Source organism: Ixodes scapularis, unplaced genomic scaffold (genome assembly GCF_016920785.2).
Source record: "Ixodes scapularis isolate PalLabHiFi unplaced genomic scaffold, ASM1692078v2 PGA_scaffold3__209_contigs__length_174095766, whole genome shotgun sequence".
NCBI lineage: Eukaryota > Metazoa > Arthropoda > Arachnida > Ixodida > Ixodidae > Ixodes > Ixodes scapularis.
This window is the reverse complement of record NW_024609868.1, coordinates 140,571,370-140,598,176: the sequence shown is the minus strand read 5'-3', so window position 1 is coordinate 140,598,176 and position 26,807 is coordinate 140,571,370.

The window sequence follows — 26,807 nt, the reverse complement described above, 5'->3', positions numbered from 1 at the left end:
ATAATCGAAAGTACGATGGCAGCATACAATCACGACCACTTTAAAGCATTCCTTTCGCATTTCGTGCAGACTGCCCGATGTCCTTGCTAGTCGTCTCTGCCTTTAAGACTCACCCGGTCGAAAATTATTCTGGACCACCCGTTCAGTGTTTTAAATGCTAAAGATGTAAACGTGTTGCCGAATACTGCTAAATTTTATGGTGTTTCGCAGGATACACCACAAAAAAAAAAAAACAAAAAAACTCCAACCTAAACAAGAAGCAAAATGTGCCCGTTATGGTAGCAAACACCCCTCATCTTTTTCTGGCTGTCTACGCAAGTGGGCAGCGACCGCAGCAACACGTACGAGTATCATAAGTAATAGAGGCACTAGACTTTATGCGGCTTCACCTATTAAAAAACGGTTCGTCTCTCGGCACCGCTGTAAGCTCGACGAAAAACATCAGCCAGACCTTCCGCATGTCAGTAAAGTAAAACGTCGTTCAGAAGCACGCGACGCATCTATGGCTTCGGCGAAACTGAGCAACGCTCTCTCACACTTACACTTTCCCACTGAACACACTCCCAAGAACGGGAATAAATGAAATTTCATTGAAATACGTTGTTTTTTGCTTCACCTTGACGCGCAACAATACATTCTTGGTCCTCGACACACCTTCGGTCATTCATTTTCAGGAATACGTGCATGTGCCAGAATTCACGCATCTCAAGCAAGCATTACTAGTCAGGCGCAAGCTGCCAGTGTTCTTCGTAGTCACAAGGAGTATTGCACAAGAACCACGTGGGGCTAACAATTTGCCGAGAGTAAGGGCACTTCTCGTCATCGAGCACGTTCTGTTGCCTTCCATTGATTCTGGAACGATTCAACCATTCCGTATAACCACTAGAGATGGTTCTCCCACGTCACATCGCGCAGCGCGGTGAGTAGTAGAGCTGTTCCGATGCATGTTTTCTTATCCTCGTGCATCCTCTGCGTTCTGATATCACGAGAGGTTAAACCAACCTGAACTTTTTCTAGACTTGAGTACTTTTTCATATGCCGTACATCGCATAGTCTTGATGCGCCAAGCAGACGGTTGAGGCGCGACATGTTTCCGCAGTGCTTTATTAAAAAAGAAATATTTCGCGGGATAAAATGTAATTAAAAAGGGCAGCGAGATTTTCAAATAATGCAACAGTGTTAAGGTACCGCTTGCCCATTTTTTAGAAAACTAGCTATGAAGTAAAAGCATTAATGCTATATTATCAGGGATGAAAAATTATAATCTAATGTAAAACCGAATTCGGTCGTATATTGAGGCGAACTTGTGCCTACAAAATGATGAGAGGCATACCAGGTATCGTGCGTCGGCGACGGAGGGGCGACTGACCAGAAGCTGCGCGTTACCGCTGCGTTTGACGCACTGTACGTACAGGAATGTTCCGATACGGAACATTCGACAAGCGCCGAGAGGAGTAATGAAACTATCAGATGAGTACAAAGCATAGGCGTAGACTACGGGGGGGGGGGGGGGGGGGCGGGGGGGAAGGGCACTAGGGCTCGTGCCCCCCCCCCCCCCCCCCCGCCCCGGGCCCGCGCCATGATCCTTATCGAGACGCTGTTTACGTGCCTTGTAACGAGCTTCTAGTTGTGGCATGTAAACAAAATAACGGCCACTTTTCCTGTATTGACAAAATACATGGGAAATTGACTACCAGCGTGCCTTTCGTTAGCTTCAATCTCCAGTTCTGGCGAAAAGTGTTTTAATGTGTCGCCATGAAGTTTTAATGTGTGGATTGAGAATTGGACATTCACGTGTGACCCGTCGACATCTTCTTTGTGGTGAGGACACCCCAGTCTGTAGCATTGCGGTGAATTGCTAACTATACCGCATATTCTATGGCACTGCGAATTTTGTGATCAAGAACGCCGAACAAGTTTTCCTTCACTTTCCAGATATCTTCCATTTCATCCAGCCTTGTTGCTCGGAGATGAACCTTTAGTTTCTTTTGGTCACATTTTAGATTTTCTTAAAAAAACTGGCTACCTGCACCAGTTATAGGTATTTTGCATAGTAATTCCTTCGGTTTACTATAGACTCTTTTAATTACTTCTTTGGCGCAGCATGGCCTATGTTGCTTTTTGCCACATTAAACACCTAATAATCAATCAATAATAGTCAACCGATTTTCAAAATTAAAAGAAAATCAAAACTGATAGGGGTCCTAATTTTTCTCTCTAACAATATCATTTATTCAGAGCACTTGAATTTTCAACCAAATGTGACAAAAATCCCACATGTCGGTTCTTTACATCTCCCATCAAGTGTGTAGCTACGCCAGAATGTCGTCCCTTACGTATCTTTGTTGCCGCGCCAGCTATTGAAGCATGCATGAAGAAAGTTTTCACTCTATGCGAATTGAATGCCACTCTCGCATATGCAAAACCTAGCTCTTGCCCAGATCCCAACTTAAAAATAGGCCCCGTCAACCCGCACGGACCCCGATGCTTTCAATTTGTTTTCTTACAAACTGACTGGAACATTCTGACACACCCGAATAGCTTTTCAGTTTTTTTATTCACATTTTTTCTGGTGATATACGGTATGAAGTGCGACGCCGATCCTTCTAAGAAATTACATCCCAGCAGGGTGTAAAACATGATGTAATAAATGTGATTTATGCTTTTTTAATACTTTAGTACGTGGCTCCAAACAATGCAGCTGTAGAAAAATCTCCCATCCCTCGCCTAATTAAGTCAAGGGCGGGTGTAATACAGAACGTATTGTGCATTGCTTGGCGGTGACGTTGCACAAATAAACATGGTGCGCATGTTGTGCCCGCACAGCGCGGACATTGTCGCGCGTGGCGTCTCTGGAGGAAAACTCTGGCTGAGGCTAACTCTAGCGGCGGGAGTGGAACGCGAAGTTCGCGTCTCTTGGTGTCGCACACAGATTTAGATTGTGATGTTTCGTGTCTGTTTCCTCCGAAGCACTTGCTTAATCTCACCCTCCACGTGTCTCGTACACTCTTCCACCACAGGTGCGCTCTCTCGACACCTCTTATATTTAACGAGGCAGTAGTGCCAGAGTTTACCTTCCAAAGGTTCGGCTGGGACTCGCATTCGATCAGAAGTGGCACGAATTGCATTCCAACGCTGAACCAATAAATATACGTGGAACTCTTTCCTGTCACAAAAATCCCCAATGAAAAACGCACCAGGCAATCGTGGTTTGACATCACAAGATCTGGTCTGCCCAACAGCCCTGCTGGTGTATCGAGCACACCAGCCTAGTGTGCCCACCAAAAATGCTGGTGTACACACACACCAGCTTGGTGGGCACATCAACAGAGTCTGGCGTCACACCACACGGGCTCGTGTGCCCACAGGCAGCCTCGTGTGCACACCACGCAGTTTGATGTGACACCAGTGTTTTCTTTTTGTCGGCTTTTCACCCCGTCTGCGATCGCGTTTTTGATTAGTTTCTGTGACGCCCCTTCCCCCGACATGGTGCCTCGTTTCCTGCCGTCTTGGTGGTCACCGGAAACTCCACGGCGGGCTCCTTTGTGTTCAAGAATTGTCCCCCTCGTCCGCATCACTTTCCCGGGCGGCTTTGAGCAGCTTGGGGCGCTCGCCTCTCCGGGGGTTTTCCTTTCCCTTTCCGCCAGTATTCTTGTTGCAGTTTGAGAAAATAAAATACTATTCTCTATGAGTCGAAGCCGAAAAGATGTGTGTTGGTGCAATTTCCTGACATCCGACGAGCTAAATATAGTTAAACGTGCTCTGGTAGAAAAAAAAGAAAGCTAGTAATTATTACAGTTTTTGGTGCTGAAAGCCGACAATTAACGGCCAGATCATGCCTACTACGAGCCAGGAGAGCGTCGACCCCTGAAGCGAAAGAGGACTACCCTGCGAGCCGCCACAACAAAGATCATCAACGAGATTGGCGTCCTGCTGGCCACGAACCCAACAGACATCGGTGAGCTCGAAGAAAGATTTGATATTCTTGTATTGAAGGAGGCTTTCCTGAAACAGCTGGACAAGGAAATTGAGCCATTTGTCGAAAATGATGCCTTAGATGAGGAGATAACTGGCGGGGAGGGGTACGCGGAACGGATCAGCGTAACTAAGCCACGGGTCAGCCGCAAGCTGAAAGGCCAAAAATTTCAGAAGGACATGACGTCCGGTTCCTCGACGCAGGGCAGTCGCTTCGGACAAGCTCCAGTTGACCACGGCCAACTCCCTACAACAGTAAAGCTTGCGAAGCTTTACTGTTGTGCTTTTTTGTTTTTTTGAATCAAGTAATTATGACATCAGCGTTATTGTCAAACTTATCATTGTACCCTTTTTTTGTGAGTAAAGCAACACCACAACAAAACTTGATGTCACAACAGACCACCAGATTGCTGGTGTCACACCAGGACACCACATTGCTGGTGTAACACCAGCACACCAGATTTCTGGTGTCACACCAGAACCCCAGACTGCTGGTGTGAAAATGTCCCAAATCATAACTGTGAAAAAGTCTGGTGTCCCATCAAGTCACACCAGCCTTCGGCCTGGTGTATTTTTCACTAGGGATATACAATAAAGAAAACTACTGAGAAAGCCATATAACACACTCGGTCACACCAGGACACCACATTGCTGGTGTAACACCAGCACACCAGATTTCTGGTGTCACACCAGAACCCCAGACTGCTGGTGTGAAAATGTCCCAAATCATAACTGTGAAAAAGTCTGGTGTCCCATCAAGTCACACCAGCCTTCGGCCTGGTGTATTTTTCACTAGGGATATACAATAAAGAAAACTACTGAGAAAGCCATATAACACACTCGGTGTTGGAATAATCGCTCTTTTTATAAACCGGCGTACGACATTGTGACGGGAGCTATAGTTAAATATTAATTTCCATGTGAAGTGTCAATGGAAGTAGGGAATAAATTGAATCTCTTCTCGCAATTCGTAAACATATTAGATGGTTAACGGGGTGATAGTTTCGACAAAAATCGGTCGTTCACAAACCAATCCCCCCCCCCGAAAGACAAAACAGTCACCGCCTTTTGGAGCACCTTTGCCTAGACTAGACTACAAAATACTCGCAAGGCGAGTCTTGCGGCGTACTTATTCTATTCTGCCAGTCGGTGAAGGAACTCTCTACCCCGGAGAGGAGCACTCAGATTACCCGTGGCAGGAAAGATCCGTCTCTGCTTCGCGTAATCGCCGGCCTCGGATTGCTAGAGGAAGACGGAGATGTACCGGCTGCTGGACGCTTTTGCTTGTGGCCATAATCCCCGTTAGCGAGAATGAGGCCCTCTTCTCCGTGCTGGTGCTCGGGTGGTAAACGCAAGTGATGCGACTGTAAAACATAGCTATTCGTTCTTTGTCTAACAGCCAGGGTCCTCAGAAATCAAGAAGCAAAAGACCGCACCACTTCGGTAAAAATATAAATCGTTGAAGAACGCCAGTTGAAAAAGTATAAAACGAAATAGTATGTATGGTCAGAACAATGAAGGAATTCTAGAGCTATATTCTGCATAAGTGCAGCTGGAACAGGCAGTATTTTTCTTTGATAGGAAGGCCGAGCGGAATGACCATTATTATTTATTAAATGCAAATATTTCTGCTCAATTCTTGACAGTACAAAACGTCGTACAAACTCCTGTTGTCGGGGAGAATTTCAGGATTACAACTGTTTCTGCAGTTTGTGCGCTTCCATATATGCAGGTATTAGAACAATAGATAGAATTTTTCTTTATTTTTTTAACACTTGGTGTCGGAAGCATATAGAAAAATTAAGCTGTGATGAAGTGACGGCGAAGCACAGGTCCAAATTCAGGTGGTAGCTACCAACCGAATTCTGACCAACCCCCAAACCGGTGGTCTGGAGAACGCGAAAGTGTTCGTCTTGAAATCACGTTTAATACCTAACTAGTAAAGGGTGATTTCCGCCAGTGAAGTATGCCTGCTACCTTGAGGTTTTCAATTTGTATCACGCAGTAGTACTAACATGAACTATCGGTGCCTGTACGCCAGTCCGCGTCGGAAAGAGAAGTGGAAAGCGAAAGAAAAGCAGTGGTGAATACTTGACAAGACTGAATCCGAGACAAGGAAGAAAAATAGAAGATGCGTTTTTAAGGTTCAGTAATATCAAGAAATGGAAACTATTGTTGAGTCTGTTGCGTGCGCCTTCAGTCTCCGTGATTCCGCCCTTCAATATTTCTCAATAGAGAACAATACATGCATCAAAGCGCCCCATTCTTCGAACACTGGCGGTTATGCGTTTCTTTTCCGCCAATAAATCTCGTAAAGACGACCACTTCTCTGGGGCGATGTGTCACGTGGGGCGAGAGACGCAAACAAAATCCCATCAGAGGAGTTATGACGCTCTTCCTCGACTTTTGACGTCCCTGGTTCCTGCATACGTGGGTCGTCACTGGTCGCGGCGCTCCGCCTGGGGCGATCCCTTTTTTTCGCGGAGAGCGAAATGCGACAATGTAGCCCCGGCAAGAGGGACGGCTTAGAGCAGAGCTCGGGCCTCGACCTGGCCATGCGGAGCGGGGCCGGGCCACGACCGGTCGATGTTGAGGCGCTGCGGACAGGCGCCCCAGCGACGCGGCCGGGTTTAAGCCTGCGTACTACATAATTTGTCAAAGACCAGATATATTTTATTTTTACTGTAATAATAGAAACTACATTCAATTGAACAATTTTGTAAGTACTTTTTGTATAGAAGATATTTCTCTTTAAGATAAATTAATTCTTTCCTGTTTTGGTCGGTTGTTGATGTTGTGGGAGTTTAATTTGCGATGCTCTGCTGCTGTTGTATTTTTGGGAGTTTGGGACTAGTCAAACCATGTTAACAGCATTTTTCTCACGTCTTCCACCAGCATTGATTTTTTGTTGCACAATTACGGAATTTTTTATACAATGCACTGCATTTTAATGCCGTAAAGTTCTGCACAAGGTTTAATGTATTTATCAGCACATAATGACTCTAAAGAAGCTCTTATCGACTTTTTCGAAAAGTGCGTCAAGCAAAACTGGCGGCCGCCTTATGTTGGGCATCACTTCGCGCGTCGGAATGTATCCCAGTTCAGGCCGAGTGTTGACCCAACACTCGTGTCTAATGCACGCTTAAAGTGTGCGTCCAGAATAGGGCCGATTTGAAGCAGCTATTGAAGGGCGCGCCCTTTCGAAAAGGACCTTTAGCGCCTTGGGATGTTCAAGACTCGAAGTTAAACATGGTCTGGAACGGTTGGCAAAAACAAAAAAAACTTTGTTTTCGTCAAGATATTTTCGAGACGAGGAGCAGTCTTCGTAGTCTTGTGCCGTTTTGTTGTGTAGTCTGTCTGTGCAGTTTCCCTGGTGATCTTGCGCCGTATTCTCTTATACCTTCGTGCGTAGGGTTACTTCGCGGTGGGGTGAAGTGGTGAAATCGCGAGGGATTGCGGCATGCAGACGAAGGAGCAGTATCCGCGGTGCGATAATGAGCCATGAGGTTAATATCCAATGTTCTGAAATGTGGATATTGCGCGGAACTGATGCAACTGTGCGGTAGTGTTCCGCCGACGACGCGGCACCTGAATCGGGTATTGTAATCCGATGCTCTCAGAAGCCGATCGAGTCGAGCGGAGAAATGTCCTCTCGGGAGCCGCTGTAGGTCGATGCGTTTTTCCACAGACCCCGAGCATATCTGGAGACGAGGTTATAGCAACATATGTTTCTTAAAAGAGAATCTTGGCGCAAAATAATAATATAGTTGTTAGTTATCTTCAAAAAAACAATGTACTCTACAAGCACTGAATTTGTGAATTTCAAGCTTTTCTCTAGCTAGCACAGGTATTTGACGTGTATTGTAGCTCTAAACAAACGAAAGCGCTTTCCCGTCTAACAACAATGGGCGAAAGCGAAGCGGCTAGTTGGTTCCGCAGCCTGCAAGACCCCATGACCCGCACATTGAACCTCCTTGAGCGATTTCGAATAAGCACCTAGCCTTTTTGCGTAGTAGTATTTTATCAGAGGTGTATAATGAGCTGTGTTGTTTGAACCGGCGAACCGAACTAGTACAGTTCTTTGGCTTCCTCGGAAGTTCAGCCGTAACGTAAACGGATAAAAATTATTGGTTCCCCCATGACAACGGCTCGCACATTTCATGTGTTCGCATTGGCATGAAACCATCGTTGTCTGCACTGAGCGCGATGCATGTGCGTCTAGTGCAGATGAAGCTTATTTATTGAGCATTCTCGATTCAATTGGAGCTTAAAAAGTAACTGGGATGCTTTCTGCGTGTGCAATTGATATCTTAGGCATGTCCGTAGGGTAGCTGTTATTGATGAACACATCAAACTTCCTAGCATGTTTTCACTGCTGCATGTAGTTCACATCCCGGTAACTTAGCACAGTAGCTCTCGACAACGTTCTCCTACACCGCGTCATAAATCGAGAGCGAGTCCCGAGAAAATCCTTGATTCGTGTGTCGCCTACTAAGTTATTGCCTGGATTGGTTGCCACGCTTGAAGCACGGATGTCCCGGTGACTCTAACTCGAAGTAAAAATTTGTAACGTAGCTGTTAATACAGTGTAGGGTCGAGAAAAAGAATTACTGCATAGATGGAGTTAATAAAAGTCTTACATCTCATGGTTCAAGTTCGTTCAACTCCCCGGATACTTGACAAGAAGGCTGAAAAAGTGCTGGCGATGAGCCGTTACACTAACCCAATGACCTGGCAGACTGTGGAGTTTGACAGACGCCCCAGGTTAACAGTTATCACCGGAAATATCCGAGCGCCGTAGAACCGTAGCGCAATGTGGAGATGAAGCACTGGAGAGGCCCACAGACAACGAGTGTTCTCGCACTCCTCCAACGACAGGGAGATTAAGAGGCTCGCCACCGTCAATTACGTAAAGATAAAGCGCGCGAGAGAATCGAGGTCGTGGTACATCTTCATCGGGCTCAGACGGTTCTCAAAGCGGCCAAGTGGCACCGGAAGGGTATCATCGTTTTTGGTGTCGTCTCGCGTCCGTCTCGAGGACAAGGACCATAAACTCGGTAAACAACGTGCCCCAAAGCTGACTCGAGTCAGGTGAAAATTCTCAAGGTATAACACTCTCGGTAGCTCGAAATTTTCGAGGAAAGTGGAGTTTTCAGTTGATATTTGAATTATGCAGGACAAAGCCGGCCCCGTGTAGAGTTCCGAATGAAGTTGCGGGCCCTGTAGCGTTTAAACATTCGGTTGTTAATATCACGTTGTTTAAAATTATAAGTACGCATGTGTTTACTCAATGTAGAATAATTTTTTATTCCTTTGTGTGATAAGGTGTATACAATTGGTTTGTCTCCAATTATTACGCTAAGAGCTCAGTGTCTTTGACTCGTGGATTAAAAATGATCAATTACTCGCTTTCTTTCTGTGACGCGCACTTTGCACGTTAATAGGAGCACTCATTTTCATTCTTGGTGTACAAGGCTCACAAGCTTGCTGGCCTCTCCTACCACGTGTTCTGAAATGGTAGATTTTCACTGCGAAGAGTTCCTTTGCAGGGATGCTGGGAACCTCTGGGTAAGTCTCAAGGTATAAAACTTTCGGTAGCTCGAGAATTTCAAGCAAACTGTTGAGTATTTATTCATTAAAGTTGGGTTTTCAGTTGAGTTTGAATTATGCAGGACAAAGCCGGCCCCGTGTAGAGTTCCGAATGAAGTTGCGAGTCTTGTAGTGTTTAAACATTCGGTTGTTAATATCACGTTGTTTGAAATAATAAGAACACATGTGTTTGCTGCATGTAGGATACCTTTTTATTCCTTTGTGTGATAAATTGTATACATCTGGTTTGTCTCCTATTATTACGCTAAGAGCTTAGTGTCAACGGAGCAGCTTGGGCGAGTTGGTTGCTCATATTAACACACTTTACCGCGCACACTGCAAAAGTACACTCACACCGTACACTCGCTCCTTACACAGAAAAAAAGAAAGAAAAAACTAAAGCGAACCGGGGTGACTGACAACTCGTTTTTTGGCGTCTAGGAGATTGGTGCGCGTGATTCGGGAAATTTGGTAGTTCCAGACGGAGAAGAGAACAAAGTACATAAAAACGAGCCAGCGCGGTTCGTTTGAAGTTTTCCTTTCTTTTTCGCGCGTAAGGAGTGAGTGTACGGTGTGAGTGTATTTTTGCAGCGTGCGCTGTAGGATGTGTTAATATGAGCTTAGGGGCGTTGATTTGTAGAGCAATAGCCTATCAATTACTCGCTTTTTTTTTGTGACGCACTCTTTGCATGTTGATAGGAGCGCTCCTTTTCATACTTAGCGTACAAGGCTCTCAAACGTGCTGGCGTCTCCTTCCGCGTGTTCTGAAAAAGCCGAATTTCCACTCGAAACAGCCCCTTTGCAGGGATGCTGGGAACCTCTGGGTTATCAACTTCAGCAGGCAGCTCGATGCCTGCATCGATTAGTTCCCGCTTTAAGAAACCATCTACGAAACGAAGAACCAGCCTTTTTAAAACTATGTCGTTATAGTGGCTATAAGACACATGTCTTAGGGAGACTTACTCTTCCTTTCATGTTTTCGTTTTAGTTGTACGTGATCACCTTGTTGCAATGATCCTAGATTCAGTCTTCTTCCTGTTCGTTACAATCCGGAGAAGCATCCAAGCTGCATGAAGTCCTGCATTACTGTTGCGATGAGCGTTAAAGACCGCAGTCCAGCGATCGCACAGCACTAGCTTGATTTCTTATCAACAGAGTGCGTGAACCAGTGTTGCCGCATCATGGGGAGGCAAACCTCACTGTGCCTGGATTTCTAACGTTAAGGTTTTCTCAATATTATTTTAAATTTCAAGGTTTACAACCTATTTCGTCGTTTAGAATAATAATAGAATCATTGAAGGGTATTTGTAAGTGTTCCAAGAGCAAACAATATTGTGTGTCTCCGAACACTGATAAACACCTTACAGTATGAGCCTGTAAAGCGCTTACTCGTTTGCTTTAATGTATGAGACGTGTTTGGTTTGTGCTGTAGTGACAACATCTGGCCTCACACGCGTTCTTCGAAGACTCGAATTAGACTAAAAAAAGTAACTCGATTGATTGCATCATACAAATTTGCCTTGCATGACATTGTTGTGAATGAAAAAAGGTTGACAAGTGCAAAAAAAAGACAACTAATTGGTGGGTTTGCGCCAGAAACAAAGAAAGATCGAACGTCGATAAGGCAGCAGCGAGCGTCGGTAAGAATGCAGCGAGCGTCAATTTGTTGGCGTGACAGTTTACTAGCGCGAGAGTCTCTGAGTTGGCAAGGTCAAGCTGGGCTACTTATCTACTACACTTGGTATCACGAACATTCGGCCTAGAATGTTCGAGCATCGAGCTAAGGCGCGACTGACTCGGTAAGGCCATGTTGTCTTCGTTATCTATTTCACTCGGGTTAAGGGTAAGCACGAACCTTCTACAAGTACATGGAAGGGTTCCTTCTCAGCCATGCACGCGGCAATATTAACATAGCCTAGCACCAAAGATACTACTTTTGTATTTTTCTTTCGAAAGGCTTTGCCCTCCTTTAATAGTGCAGCAGTCTATGAGTGGCAAGGAATAACATAAAAAGCTCGCGAAAACGTCAAGGCCCGTTCACACTCTTGCAACCGAGTACGACCGAAAGAGACGAGACCCGTTAAAACCTCTTCAAAATTTCTTAGGACGAGAGTACAGACTGGGCGGCTGGCGCTATGTATTCGGTGACCCTGGAACTGCATTTATTTATTTATTTCGGGTTACCCCGCAGCGCCCGAAGGCATTATTGCAGGGGAGGGGGGGGGGTACATATTTGTGAAGGTAGAAAATACACTCGTGCATATGCACCGAAAAACAAGAAAAATGCAACCACACAGGGAAGCACACTCAAACAAAAGCAAGCCCAGAATATGATAAAAGAAACATCTGTTACTCGCATTCCAGGTACGTGCCAGATAAAAGCATCAGCTGGGGAAAATATGGGCTAGCACAAAAAAAAAAAAAAAAATAACTCACGCTTGCCGCGTGACACAGGAGAGCGAAGGTTTTACAGGATTTCCGAGGTCAAATGTGCGTAATACCTATGAGAAAGGCTCGTTTACAACGTTGAAGAAGTTTTTTAAGCCAAGAAAGGAAGGATAATGCGCGAAAGAAATAGAAAATGTGCCGGATCGCCAAGTTTGCACTACTACCCAATAGCTGGCGCCAGTGTGTCCTTTCGTTTTAAGAGGTTCTAAGACACCCGGTTTCAAGAGGTCCTACGTGTGTGAACGGGCTTTTACACGTCCCCTTCGAAATTTCAATAGAGGATTCCGACGTCATCCGGTGGGGTTAAAGTTTTTTTATGTGCAGCATTACTGTAAAGGTTCGCGTTCCTGGGTTGATATTGTTACCTTTCACTTACAGCTTTAAATTAAAAAAATAAGCAAAGTTTGTTGTGTCGGAGACCCTTATCACTTCATCGTTGTTCCGTGGACTGTTAGATAAACCAAATCAGGATGGAATTCTGGAAACGTGTTGGCAGGAAAGATATACATGTTTTGCGAGAATAGCGCAGAACGTACAAAATGACGATTTTCAGGGGGTAAAAATTGACACTTGTAAACAAATGGCAACTTTGGCAGTCGCCACTTGTTGGGTACGAAGCATGTGATTTGATCCTTGTCCTTGCCGAATGATGACGCAGCACTCGCGTCCAATACGTAATCAAACTTCGCGCGCAAACAATGACGCAATAGGTTAATAGGCGCAGGAGCTACTAGACCACGCGTGCTTCTGTAAATTGCCCATAAGATTGTCTTAGTCTACTCGTAAGGCACGATCCTACATCAGGCTAACCAAGATTAAAACCTTTGTATTTCCCCGCGCCTCATGTGGCGTTTGGTAACGCGTTGCCTACGCCAAACGTCTACGTAATTAAAATACTTTACTCAATTTACTGTATCCTACATATCTATAGGAATAACTTGGTATCTTGCAAATACGTTGAAAATTCAGTACACAGTACTGTAATAGCGAGTTCCACTGGTCGTTCTGGAGCGCGCTGGGATAAGTTGACCAGATCTGAGATAAAGCACGTGATCCGAAAGGAGTTGCTCCGCTTCCGGATTCTCTGGAACATGGCCACTTCTCCGGGATCGGTGGACGTCTTCCCGCCATTCACCTTCCCGAGAATCCGCTTCCCGCGATCCTGGATCTCGAAACAGATGTTTTCCCAATCGCGGCGCTAACAACACGTGTTCAACGCATGAGAGAAATTATTCACGATGTGAAAGATGTGTGTCGACAAGCGATGTGCATCAGCGTAGGCCACTTGCCTATTCATCGAATTACTCGTGAACGGTGTCCGAATACGTCTTGTTGCGAAAGGCCCCAGGAGACGACCTTGCCGTTTCATACCGCCCGGCACGGGTGAACGTTCTGGAGCATCGTCGCCAGGTGGCTAAGGTCAGCTGCGCCCGGAGACAGAGCGAGAGGCGCCCTGGAGTCGCCAACGCACCTTGGTTTGCAGGGACGACGTGACCTTCTCCGAGTGATCATCGGGCTGACCAATGCCAGTGTCATCTAGCCGACTTTGCCGTCCGGCCCCTCCCCTTGCTTCTCCTGCCTGACCTCGACGCACGGCGACCCGACAGCCTTGGGACGTCCTCGACAAGGGAGGGGGCTTTACTCAATTTTCCCAGCTTGGATCGCCCTTGGGATTATCTCCTAACACACGGAAGCCAGGACGCCTGCAATTATGGATGTCTTCCGCCTTCCTCGACTTCGATGGCACCATTGTCCGCCGACATTGACCGGCGACACCGCGGCCAAGGATGTCTGGCCCTTCCCTGTGTGTGCCACCTGTCGCTGAGTGCGAGGGAGAGTGAAATGGCGTGCTTGGACGTTACGAACAATGAACGGTAGGGATTCCCTACTAGGGATGTGGGGAAAAGTGACGTTATAAAAGCAGCAGCAGGCGGCTGCTAGCGTGTGTTCTCTGGTGTTCTCCTCGACAGTGTTCTCGACAGTGTTCTCAAGTGTTCTTGAGTTGATGTAACCTGTTCATATGTATATATAAAGAGTTATATTATATAAGAGGCACCCCTCCTGCTCCCTGGTCCTCCCTGATTCCGGCTACCACATGAACTCCTGCCCCGGCTCGGCTCCCTGCCGTTCCCAAAGTCCCCGGACAACCGCTCGGTCCCAAGAACTGGTGGCAGCGGTGGGATCGACTTCGCCGGATCATGACTTCTTGTGTGGGTGAGTGCCCGGTCCTCTCTTTCTCAATCTGCCAGACCCATTAGCTCTAAGTTTTGACTATGGGGGTTGGCGATAGTCGTTGTTAGAAGGACTGTGTGACCGTTCTGACGCGAGCTTTTTGTGAGAAAGAGGGCCAACAGAAGCTAGATCATGAGTCTCGAGGCATTCCGTTGGCACGAGTTGGTACAGATTTGTACTGAATTAGGAATCGATTTAGGGCAGACCAAAAAGAAAACCGCACATCATCAAACTCCTTCAGGCCGAAGACGTCAGCGTTGAGGAGTTCACTGAGGCTCTTGGGGAAATTCGCGGAAGGGAACAGGAGGCTCGCGAAAGGGAACAGGACGTTCGCGAAAAGGAACGCAGAAGGCGGGCCGACGGGAAGGCTTTCGAAACGGCGAGATGGGAACTCGAGAAACGCGAGTACAAGCGTGAAATGAAGCGGCTCGACTACGAGTTCGAGCAGCTCGAGCTCGCGAAGAAAGCGCGGGAGTTGGAGTGTCTTCGTCGGGCGACAACTGGCGTTGAATGGGTGACAGAAAAGGCGTGTCAGGGAAAGGAGAAAGTGGCAGCTGGGGACACTGAGATGACCGAAAACCAGCGTCTTTCTCCCGACACGACCGTCACCGTGCTTCGAAAGACCGACCCATACCCCGAGCGGCAGAACGGTGAAAGTGACGTGGAGGCAGCAACGGAATCGGTACCTCAGGAAAAGAAGAAAACTGAAGCTGGGGACACCAAGGTGACCGGAGACCAGCGCGTTTCTTCCGACGCGACCGACGCTGTTCCACGCAAGACCGACGCCGTTCCGCGCAAAATCGACCCCGAGCTGCGGGAGAAAGAAGAGAAGGCTCCTCGGGCGTCCAGCGGCGACTTCCCGGATGACGAAGGCGACGCCAAGACGGAGAGGACGCCGGGGAGGTCCATCCAGCTCACGGAGAGCAGCGCCGAGATGCCGGAGAAAGCGGTCCAGCAATCAAGCCAGGATCCCGACTGCTCGGATCGGCACCTGTGCGGCTTTGGGACCAAGCCCACGGCGCCGTCGCAGGAATCCAAGCGGCTCACCAGGAGGGAGGTAATTGGGATTTCCTTCGACGAGATCAACCACACCTGCCTGGTGCGGTTACGGAGCCCGGACTCCAGACCATTCACGGAGTCCAGGCGCAAGGAGGACGTCGACGAGTACGTGTCCCGCAGCGAGTCGTCATTGAGGTTGGAGGAGGGGAGACCCCAAGCCGGCCATCCCAGGGGACCTACAAACGGCGGCGGCTGCGCGGGCAAGGGACCCTCCGGAGTCACGATGGAGCCCGGGTGGGACAAAGCAGACCCGACGCAAGTGCGCGTGAGGACGTCGTCGTGCTCGCGGCATGGTGGATCTGAGACCGAGAACTCGGATGCCATCATAAGCAAGCGACCGAGACAAAAGAGGAAAAGGCAGCGCCGGTTCAGCGTTGTACGGTCTGGCAGCAACGCTCCCTGCAAAAAGCGTCCCGGGAAGCGCGACGAGCGCCACTTCAAGAAAAGGACGCGCTCCTTTTCTTGAAGTGAAAGGACGCGCTGCAGGAGGGGGAAAACTTCAGGACCCCCATCCCAACGAGCCACGAACCCAAAGCTCAAGTGCGAGCAAGGAGCCTGGAAAAGGTACCAACGAGCCTGGGACGACTCAGCGAGGTTCCAGACGGAGGCAAAGTTCATCGCCCGTGGTTTGGCCTGGCGTCACGTCGGACGTGGAGACCAAGGCAGATCTCTGGGACTGCAGCTTTGTGCCTGCACGCGAGTCCAAGGAGAAGAACTTGAACAGTCCGAGTGAGGCCAAGAACAAACAGGGCGTGGGTTACATGCGAAGAAGGACTTTCGAGGAAAAAGGGAGGGCTAAACGTGGTTTTTTTAGTGGCAATTGAGTCGACTAGGTTATTCGGCAAGTTTATTAGCTTTTCTTTTTAGTCCGAGTTTTGCGTTTCGTTCGGCTTTAGCTTGTTGTGTTAGCGTTGTTCCTTTAAAGCGGTTTCCTCCTCAGTAGAGTTTGCATTATAAGAGGACGTGCTCAAATTTAATAGGGGCATGCCCAATGTGAGCTACGTTGCGGTTTGTCAAGGTTTTTTTTCACGGGAGTCCGTTTTATATTCGGTTGAGCGTTAGAGGACTTTTATTGGTCTGTAAAAGTTTCTTTCGCTAGAGCAGCCTGTCGGAGGAAAAAAAAGTTTCTTTGTGCGTGTTCTGCGTTGATAGAATATAGTACGGAACTTTCGCGAGGCATTTTATTTGGTTTTTCGTTTTGGTCTGGCGTATTGGAGGGATTGGGTGCTGGGCGCTTGCCTGCACGGAGTGTGGTTCGGTGTTGTGGGTTTTGCTACTGCCACTTGCCAGTGTGGACTCCAGCCTGGACCTCAGTCGCCAGCCCAGCCGTGAGACCGCCTCTTTCAAGGGACTAGTGTGGACTGCTTCCTGTCAAGACACTCTTCCTGGTGGCGGAGGAGCTGTTGCGAAAGGCCCCGGGAGACGACCTTGCCGTTCCATACCGCCCGGCACCGGTGAACGCCCTGGAGTATCGTCGCCAGGTGGCTAAGGTCAGCTGCGCCCGGAGACAGAGCGAGAGGCGCCCTGGAGTCGCCAACGCACCTTGGTTTGCGGAGACGACGTGACCTTCTCCGAGTGATCATCGGGCTGACCCACGCCAGTGTCATCTGGCCGACTTTGCCGTCCGGCCCCTCTCCTTGCTTCTCCTGCCTGACCTCGACGCACGGCGACCCGACAGCCTTGGGACGTCCTCGACAAGGGAGGGGGCTTTACTCAATTTTCCCAGCTTGGATCGCCCTTGGGATTATCCCCTAACACACGGAAGCCAGGACGCCTGCAATTATGGATGTATTCCGCCTTCCTCGACTTCGATGGCACCATTGTCCGCCGACATTGACCGGCGACACCGCGGCCAAGGATATCTGGCCCGTCCGTGTGTGTGCCACGTGTCGCTGAGTGTGAGGGAGAGTGAAATTTCGTGCTTGGACGTTACGAACAATGAACGGTAGGGATTCCCTACTAGAGATGTGGGGAAAAGTGACGTTACAAATGCAGCAGCAGGCGGCTGCTAGCATGTGTTCTCTGGTGTTCTCCTCGACAGTGTTCTAGACAGTGTTCTCAAGTGTTCTTGAGTTGATGTAACCTGTTTATATGTATATATAAAGAGTTATGTTATATAAGAGACACCCCTCCTGCTCCATGGTCCTCCCTGATTCCGGCTACCACATGAACTCCTGCCCTGGCTCGGCTCCCTGCCGTCCCCAAAGTCCTCGGACAACCGCTTGGTCCCAACAGTCTCGATTTTCGGCCTCTTCTGCGGAGGTCTGAGAAGGCAGTCACATTCATTCGGGACATGTAAGCAATCCTCATCGTCGCTGCCACTCGAGCCGCTGCTTCTGAAGGAGCTGCTCGAGCAACTTGGCGACGGACTTCTATCCTTGTCACTAAAGCGAGCAGCACAGACGGCACCTCGCGAGCGGCCATTGGGTGTTCTTCCTAGGCGAAATGTCTGGCGAGCACAATTGTGCCCGTTATTCAAAAAATGTAAAAGATTACAATTACAAATTACCGTGCCTTAATGTAATGGATTTCCATTACAAATTACTTTCGCCAAAAAGTAACAAACTACTCCACTCGTTACGTTACGATTTACGTTCATTTTACTTTTCCTGTACAGTTATCAAGAAAACAATAGAAACCATTTTTATGTTTTCGATAATGCTCTGCCGCACAAATTTCACCCGCATTATAGTAGTCATCATAAAAATAATATATGTATTTAAGATAACTAATGTAGGTGCACTCTGTTCACTTGTAAGCTGACAAGACGGCGAAATCCGCAACCACACCTGCTATCCCGCTAGCTTACGGCAACCGGAAATGATCCCTGGAATTCAACTCAGTAGCAGCGTCCACCTCCGCTAAAAGATTCGGAGGTAAGAAACCGATCTACGAAAACTCCTTTTACAGCGAAGCAGTATATGGCTAGGGTTTCATGCAATTTTGGTATCCATGTGAAAAACCAAAAGTCAGAAATTGCACGTAAAAGCCTTCCATTGTGGTGTAATACGCCAAAACAGCAGGGACGAAACCGAAGGGAGAACTAGACAGGACGTGGCGTAACTTTCAACTGAATTGTTTATTTGGATGACAGAATTTAAAAAATAGAATATAAAAGCAGGCACACTTGGCAGAACACCAAAGATATGGTCCAAAAACACCCCCCCCCCCCCTCAAATGCCAGCGTCATTGGTTCTTCAAATAGTAGAATTCTTTATCAGTCAAGGTCAAAGAGGGAGTGCTTATACAAGTATTGTCGTGGTGGGACCTAATCAGGAAGGCTTCGTGAATTTCTCTTGCTGTTTTTGTTTTGTAATGGCCCATGACACAGGTGTCACCAAAGATGGGGCTCCACTTTTAAGAGTTGGGCCCGCAATCGCAACGGTCACAGTGGACCGCTAAGTGGCCAGACGGGGACTGCCTGATCGCCAACGCATGCTTTCTGACCCTATCATTAACGCACCTCCCCGTCTGGCCAACGTACACCTTACCACAGGGGGATTATTTACGTGACACTAGTGGCGCACTCGCGGAACTTAGTGACATGTCGTTTTTTGCACGACTCTTGTGGCGCATCCGATTCCTCTCCTAATCTGCTTATCCATTTGCACAGTGAAGATAGCTTATTCAGTGCAGAAAAAACGAATGGTATGTCAAAGCGATAGGCCACCTTCTTCACATTGTGGGACATCTTGCGAATGTAAGGCAAGACAACAGGCCTACGTACCCTCTTGGGAGCCCTTTCGCACACTGCGCTGTTGTCTTTTTTCATCTTTTTTGCTAAGGTCTCTGAAACATCTCGAAGAACATGACGCCGCCGGATGTCACCCGTATCTTGGAAAAGGGCTCCAAGTACAGCCTGGTGCCCAGGATGAAGCCTGTGGACAAGCTTGGATTGGTGCGAAGTCTGGTGGATAAGGCGGCACAGCAGGACAGCGACAGGTGCATATCCGAAGGTGTAGATGTTATTATGCGCACGTCAGGATATGGTCAAGCAGGTTTCAATTTCAGGCATGTTGTTTCACACTTCAAGAAAAATAACCTCCGTCCTCTAGTAGCTGATAAGGAGGGCGGCTTTGTGGTAGCGGAAGAAAAGCTGTTCAAAGACAAGTCACGTGAGGCCATAGAAAAATACTTCAAACCTGTTAAGGATGTTTCACTGAACAGGGTAAAATCGAAAACCAGAGCCTTATTTCAGAAGTTGGATCTATCCAGCTTAGGAAAGAAAGTGCCTTCGTCAAAGAATGTTAACCTGGAATTTTTTTTCACAGCTAAAACCCACAAGAGTGGGTGTCCGTTCAGGGCTATAGTCACGGAGAGGGATTTGTGGAAGGTGGAAGGGGGGGGGGGGGGGTTCTACGTAAACACTTGTCTGCGTTGGAGTCCGGGGATCATTTTCTGGTCAGGAATTCTGAAGAAATTTTGGAGTTCCTACAGGGATGAGTCCTTAAGGGGACAACAGGTTTCTCAATTGACGTGGAAGACCTTTTTTATTCGGTCTCCCATGAACACCTTTTTGAGGCTGTCAGACTTTGTATTGAGGAAAATGGAGAGGTCCCATTTCGCAATGCGTGTGGTCTCACAGTCGAAGGTTTTTTGGAGCTGCTGAACAACTACCTCAACTACACTGTCGTTTCCTTCAAGGGAGAGCTATTTGTGGAGAAACATGGTATCTGCATCGGTTCCGCTGTAGCACCGGTACTGTGTGACAATTTTCTTGCATATTGCGACAAGCGTATATCTGAAAAAATTAAACAGAAGGAACATGTTAAAATTTTTCGTTACGTAGACGATTATCTGGTGTGTGCTTCCCGCCCTGTAATTGCGGATGATCAAGCGATCGCCGGTTTTTTAAAACTGTTCGCAAGCTGCGCTTTCGGCTTAAAATTCACCCACGAGACATCGGTCTGTGGTCGGCTGCAGTTTTTGGATCTTGGGCTATATTTCGGTGCGGAGCATACCTGCTGGGCGTATGAGCCCCGTTCCAAGAAAGGAATGTTGCCATTCAGCCAAGTTAGTGAAGAGGGGCATTGCTTCATCTTGCCTAAGGGCCGCGCTAAAGAAATCGTGCCCCCACCGGATGAAAAACAGTATTCATGTTCAACTCAGCAAACTTGAAGAGGCAGGGTACCCTCGTCATGTTCTTCGAGATGTTCCAGAGACCTTAGCAAAAAAGATGAAAAAAGACACAGCACAGTGTGCGAAAGGGCTCCCAAGAGGGTAGGTAGGCCTGTTGTCTTGCCTTACATTCGCAAGATGTCCCACAATCTGAAGAAGGTGGCCCATCGCTTTGACATACCAGTCGTTTTTTAAGCACCGAATACACTTTCTTCACTGTGTAAAAAGATAAGCAGATTAGGAGAGGAATCGGATGTGCCACAAGAGTCGCGCAAAAAACGACATGCCACTAAGTTCCGCGAGTGCGCCACTAGTGTCACGTACAAATCCCCCTGTCATGTGGTGAGGTGTACGTTGGCCAGACGGGGAGGTGCAATAATGATAGGGTCAGAGAGCATGCGTTGGCGATCAGGCAGTCCCCGTCTGGCCACTTAGCGGTCCACTGTGACCGTTGCGATTGCGGGCCCAACTCTTAAAAGTGCAGCCCCATCTTTGGTGATACCTGTGTCATGGGCCATTACAAAACAAAAACGGCAAGAGAAATTCACAAAGCCTTCCTGATTAGGTCCCACCACGACAATACTTGTATAAGCGCTCCCTCTTTGTCCTTGACTGATAAATTATTCTACTATTTGAAGAACCAATGACGCTGGCATTTGAGGGGGGGGTGTTTTTAGACCATATCTTTGGTGTTCTGCCAAGTTTGCCTGCTTTTATATTTTGTTTTTAAATTCTGTCATATAAATAAACAATTCAGTTTAAAGTTACGCCGCGTCCTGTCTAGTTCTCCCTTCGTTTTTTGTCGCTGTCGTTTTGGCGTATTACACCTTGATGCAAAACCAACTAGCCCAACTAGCCATCCTTAGCCTTCCATTGCCTGGAAATGAATATACGCCGCGTCACCTCGATGTGCATTTTGATAAGGAAAGATGTTGAAACCTGTGATAATGGAGACATATCCGAGAACAATGGGCCTACTCCCGCTCGAGTTGGGTGACGTCACCGGTTTACATATATAAAAGCAAGCGGCTTTTTATATGTAGACCTTTATATGTATAAATTTACTTTAGCAAAGAATCTCAACAAAGTTGTAATGTAACCCATTAGTGTATATCATAGTGATCACAATGAAATCAGCACTACCGTTTCAATATCATGTATATATACTGTAAATAAAAATTAGGTGAAGTGATTTTGTGTGTCTCTTGGTGGATCATTTGTGGTGGTGCTCGACAGCTGCGCTGGGCAACCACCTTCACGGTGTGGAATGGCTCACAATTTTTTCTTATACTGGTCTTTCAAGCGTAAGCGCGACTTGTCAAACCTGCGGTCTCGTGCCTGTAGCTTTGACGCATTGTCAGCCTATACGTGAACGGAGTATAGTTGCATGCAGTACTGAAAAAAAGCATGGTCGCGAGAGCTTGTTTTTGAGCTTTTGTCGAACGGGTGGTCGCAGACGCATATTGCTCCAGTTTCTGTATAATGTTTATATTCTTAAAAAAAAAAAAAAGTAGCAGATTACTTCCCGAGTCTGCTGGTGAGGTAGGAAATCACGTGTGCGCGCCGAGGGATGACCAGGCTGGCCGGCCGAAACCCGCCGAAATCGGCGGAGCGACATTTTTCAAATCTGGATCGAGATCTGGAGCGGAAGCTCATCCAAAATGACGCTTGGAACACGTCCGTCTCGATCCACCCGGGAAATTAGGCGCGCTCCAGAAAAGTCGTCGAGGCGCGCTCCGAAACGACCAGTGGAATTCGTCACAAATACCTTTATTGAGTAACTTGTACTCGCTTCTTAAGCAACTTGAAGTTACTTCCGATTTTTTTTCAAAATGGTCAACCGTGATCTAAATTCAGCTCCGGAGACATCAATTTTTTGTCCGGGGTGGCTTATCTTTCGCGCCCAAGTTAGCATAAATAAGCGTGTTCCCTCTTCGTCCCACTGGTGTTTTATCATTCCACCCAAGATAATCCTCCGACACGGGTCGCCCCTGAGTGAAGGGTGGGAGCGAGAGGGACATCTTTTCTCTCGCACTGATTGGAGTGAGGGGGGAGGGGCGGGGGGGGGGGGGGGGTGTGCAGGAGGGGCGATTAAAACTGTTGTATGAAGGTCTTTTTTTTTTGGTTTTTGTAGCAAGTTTTAATTTGATAGTATCTTGGAACTGGAAGTAACGAGTTAGTTTTATGAGTATTTAGAACTCTGCGTTGATACTTTTCAAATTTAGGTATTTAGTACCCTGCTCACGTACTTCTTTGCATGGTATTCAGCAACTTAGCTCAAATGCTTCTTTTTAGAGTCTGGTACAACTCTGGTCTACGCCCTGTTCTGACAAAAGCCACAACAAGCAAACGGTAGAAACATCTGACTCTAGAATATATCTCGAAGCGAGCTTCGACCGCCGTTTTGTTTTGGTGTTTGGTTCGGAAGCTTGCTTGCCAAACCAACGAATGGCAACTAGCATGCCGCAGCAAAACACTGCGGATTAATTTAAAGCCGTGGGAATCTCTTCGCGTCCAACGAAAACGTCAGTTTCTTGGCAGCTGCTCCGTAATAAACCTTCGCCGAATTTCGGGCACATCAACCGGATTTCAAACCCGCCAACTGGGGATTTGTGGGTCAGCTCTCCGTTTCCGAGTTGAGGAGGCGACGACGCAGGTGGAGCAGTGTGCAGCAAACAGGGATGGGCAGTATTTCAAATACAAGTATTCGAAATACGTATTTGAAATACTTTATGTATTTCGAATTTGTATTTAATTACAAATTGGATAATGTATTTGACGTGTGTATTTAAATACTAAAACGTGGGTATTTCAAATACACTTGTAATTAAATACAATTTTGTGGGTGAAAATACATCCCTCAAACTTATTGGCACTGTCCAGAGCAGGAAGAAAACTACGTTCTGCACCGAAAACAATGTTTCTCAATCAAGCACAAGAGATAGTGACTTTGTGATTACGGTGATAGTCCAGGGCAAGAATAGTGACTAAATCGACGTTCAAAGGCAGACTGGCTAAATAAGTGCCTGTGACAACTTGGGATGCTTTCCAGCCTGATTGCCATCCATATTTTTGCCTAGAACATTTTAAATGCGCGTGTCGTCCAGATTTTCGTACCTGGTGCGAGTTGGAACAATAAAAAATTCTCTAGCTCGTGCTGCGTGTCTTGGTCGTCTCGATTCTTTGTTGGTCTATACCAAAATGTAATCGACAAAAAAAGCTGCTTGAAGCTCTGTACTTGTTTCCAAGCTGATTACGTCCAAGCTGATTACATCTTTTTGTGATTATATTTCTATTACGTTACTAGAGCCTCGCACACTAACTCCCGAGTGTGCAATGCAAAATTGAAATGAGATACACAGAAACCCGTTGCAGGTGCCCTTGCAACGGCACCTGAAGTTTCTGACGCAAATTTTGAGGTATGTATTTGGAAAAGTATTTGGAGGAGACCAAATACATATGGTTGTATTTGTATCTTGTACTTAAATGCTTTTTTGGAAATGTAATTATATTTGTAATTAAATTCATTTTTGAAGAAGTATTTTGTGTTTGTATTTCGATACATATTTGCATGTATTTTGCCCATCCCTGGCAGCAAACGTACGTTTCTCTGACAGCGTACGAAGGTCTTTTGCGGAGCATGCTCCAGGTTGCATGTTCCGTTATTGCGCGCATTGACTGACATCTTAATGTACGAGTTACGGTTATATTCACTCCCATTCGGCACGTTCTACGAAAATTAAACATGCATGCATACGCGTATTTTGTTGCCCTCCGTGTTATAAATTCTGGACATCGGTTAAATATCACGTTGGAGGTTTTTGTTCCATCAAAACGTGTTGTTTCGGAAGGGCGTATATATATTTTTTTCGCCGGTATATCCGAAGAACGTGCATAGCAGAACAACATCTGGGCTCTCACTGTAGCCCATTGACTTCACCCGATGTAAATAAACAAATGTGGGTTCTCAAATTGTCGTGTGCACTCTCTAATTACAGATCATCGAGTATAAAAAAAAAGAGAACGTGTTTGTGTGGCGCTCGCCTTCGGGTAAAGCTTCGTACAATTGGATAAACCTAAAATAATAATCCACACAGACACCTTTGTTCTCCGAGCCCTCCTAGGACCTCCCTCCGTTTCGCATTAGGACATCCGCAGCCGACGCGACGCTCCGATAGAGAAAATCGAGCCGCGCCGTAAGTACGTCATTGCAGAAACCGTGGTCTTTGTGCCGGCCCATTGGCACTGCACAGGCCACGCTTTTTCGTATGCTCTTTTATTTATCAATATACGTTAACAAGTAAAAGAGCTCTTCGATAGAAGCCTTTTCTTTTGTATTTGTCGCTCTTATTTAGAGTAGCGTAATTAAGGTTTGCATGTGTAACATATTTCAAAATATTGATGAATGAACGGCCATGGAGCCTGTGAACTTAAATTTATTCCGAGTCAACATCAACAAAGAACTGTGTTCAAAAATTATTAGTGCAGTAGGAGTTCAATTAGGAAGCAGAATCTGTCAATGTATCGCAATTGTGGGGAAAAAGCAGTCATTCACAACTTAACTAAAAGTGTTTTTTTTTTTTTTTTAGCAAAACACAAAATGCTACGATCAGAATGGCGGTGCGCTCACTCCATTATTACGTGTGCAGAAAGAGCTGGGGGCTTGTAAACGCCTTTGAGTGGCCACAAATACCCCGGAACAAAACAGCGTGAAAATCGCTGCAGCAAACTGCTGTCACAGAGATGAAGTCTAATACATTTGGCACCTCACGCCTTGACCTGACTACGCAAAGCCAACGCGCATTCGGCACACAAACGGCCTGACGGAAGTATCCGGGGAAAGCGAGTGGGTTGATGGACGTCGCCGAGGCGCTAACCAAGTTGAATAGAACGGGGGTATTATCATCAGCCTTCACGCGGCTACGATGATGTACCTGAAGCCCCTCAAGAATATAAATTTTTTTTTTGTTTTTTTTTTTTACAGGAGGGAGTGGAGATGTCGAGTATTCTTAAGCCGTAAACACACCGCACCTCATACATCAATATACTATATATATATATATATATATATATATATATATATATATATATATAACGGCGTTTTCTGCAGATCTGGTGACAGGATAATCTGAGGACAGGCCTCAAGCATCTTCGAAGCATATTTACTGACATGTCTGAACATGTCCGATAGAGTTTTTGAAGGACCAACGTGAGAGTAGAGTCGTGCAAGCAACGCCTCGGAAAGTCTGTGCAGACAGTCAACTGTATGGAGCAGTGGGACCGCGACTTTACAATGCCTCATTTTTTGTCTGCGACGACTTAAAACTTGAGGGGTTTTAAATACGTACCTCGAAATAAAAACGAACATGAAACTGTATATAATCAAACAAAAATAGAAAAAATGCGGTTACCTGCATCGTGATTCCGGACCCTCTCGCGCGTCCCGCTTGTTTTTATCTGCCAATGTTGTTCCTTTTCCTCTTTTTCTCTTTTCTTCGTTCGTGCCTTTAAATTTTTGCCACTCTCCGCTGAAAGTCGTAGAATATTTGCGCCGAGTATCTTCGAGCTTATTTTTTTTAATTATTATTTTTTTTTCATTTGAATCGTCTTTTCGTGAATGCTCAGAAAATACGCGAAATAAAGGAAGTGCGCGAGTCTCCATAAAAAATTAGACGTTTGTCCTGTCCCCATTTTTCTGTCTTACACTTTTTCTTTCATTTTTTCTTCCCAGTCTCAGGATTTTAACACCATGATCAACATTCACCAGCCCACCTGTACCTTGACAATATTTTCCAAAAAGTGATTGCCAATTTGCGCGGTGGACCTTAAACAAAATTAACTGGCCGATGTTATAAAAATCTTCAAAAGGCATCCTATTCAGTCGTTTTGGGGTTGCGTCGTGCAGCGATGGTTCGGCATAATTTGCGGTGAGCCCTGACTGTGATGCGAGTGAGCAGCGACGCTCTGGCATAGACTTTATTCAGTTACGATGATAAACGTGATGTCTCGGTGGACGTGATCACCGACTTTTGAACATAGTTTCTCAACATATGTAGTGCTGCAAACGCCTGCTAACCGTCGTGATGGCCCCAAAATAGTAAGCCATGTTCAAAACAGCGAACCTTGTCGTTTTTACTATGCTCTGTTTGACCTCACGATGGACGGAAGAAGAGGGTGCGAGTCATCGAAGTCAAACTAATGTTGTTTGGATGTCACGTGGTGTTCAAAAGGGACGCAGCGACGCGCGCGGGGTGCTTAATCACGTGATATGTTCACAGCGCTGGATTGACTGGAATGGTTTGTAGCGTCCGCTGCAGTTCATTATAAAAAGGAGATGCAACAATTTTTTTTTTTTTTTTTTACTTTTAGTAGTAACTATTTAAGAT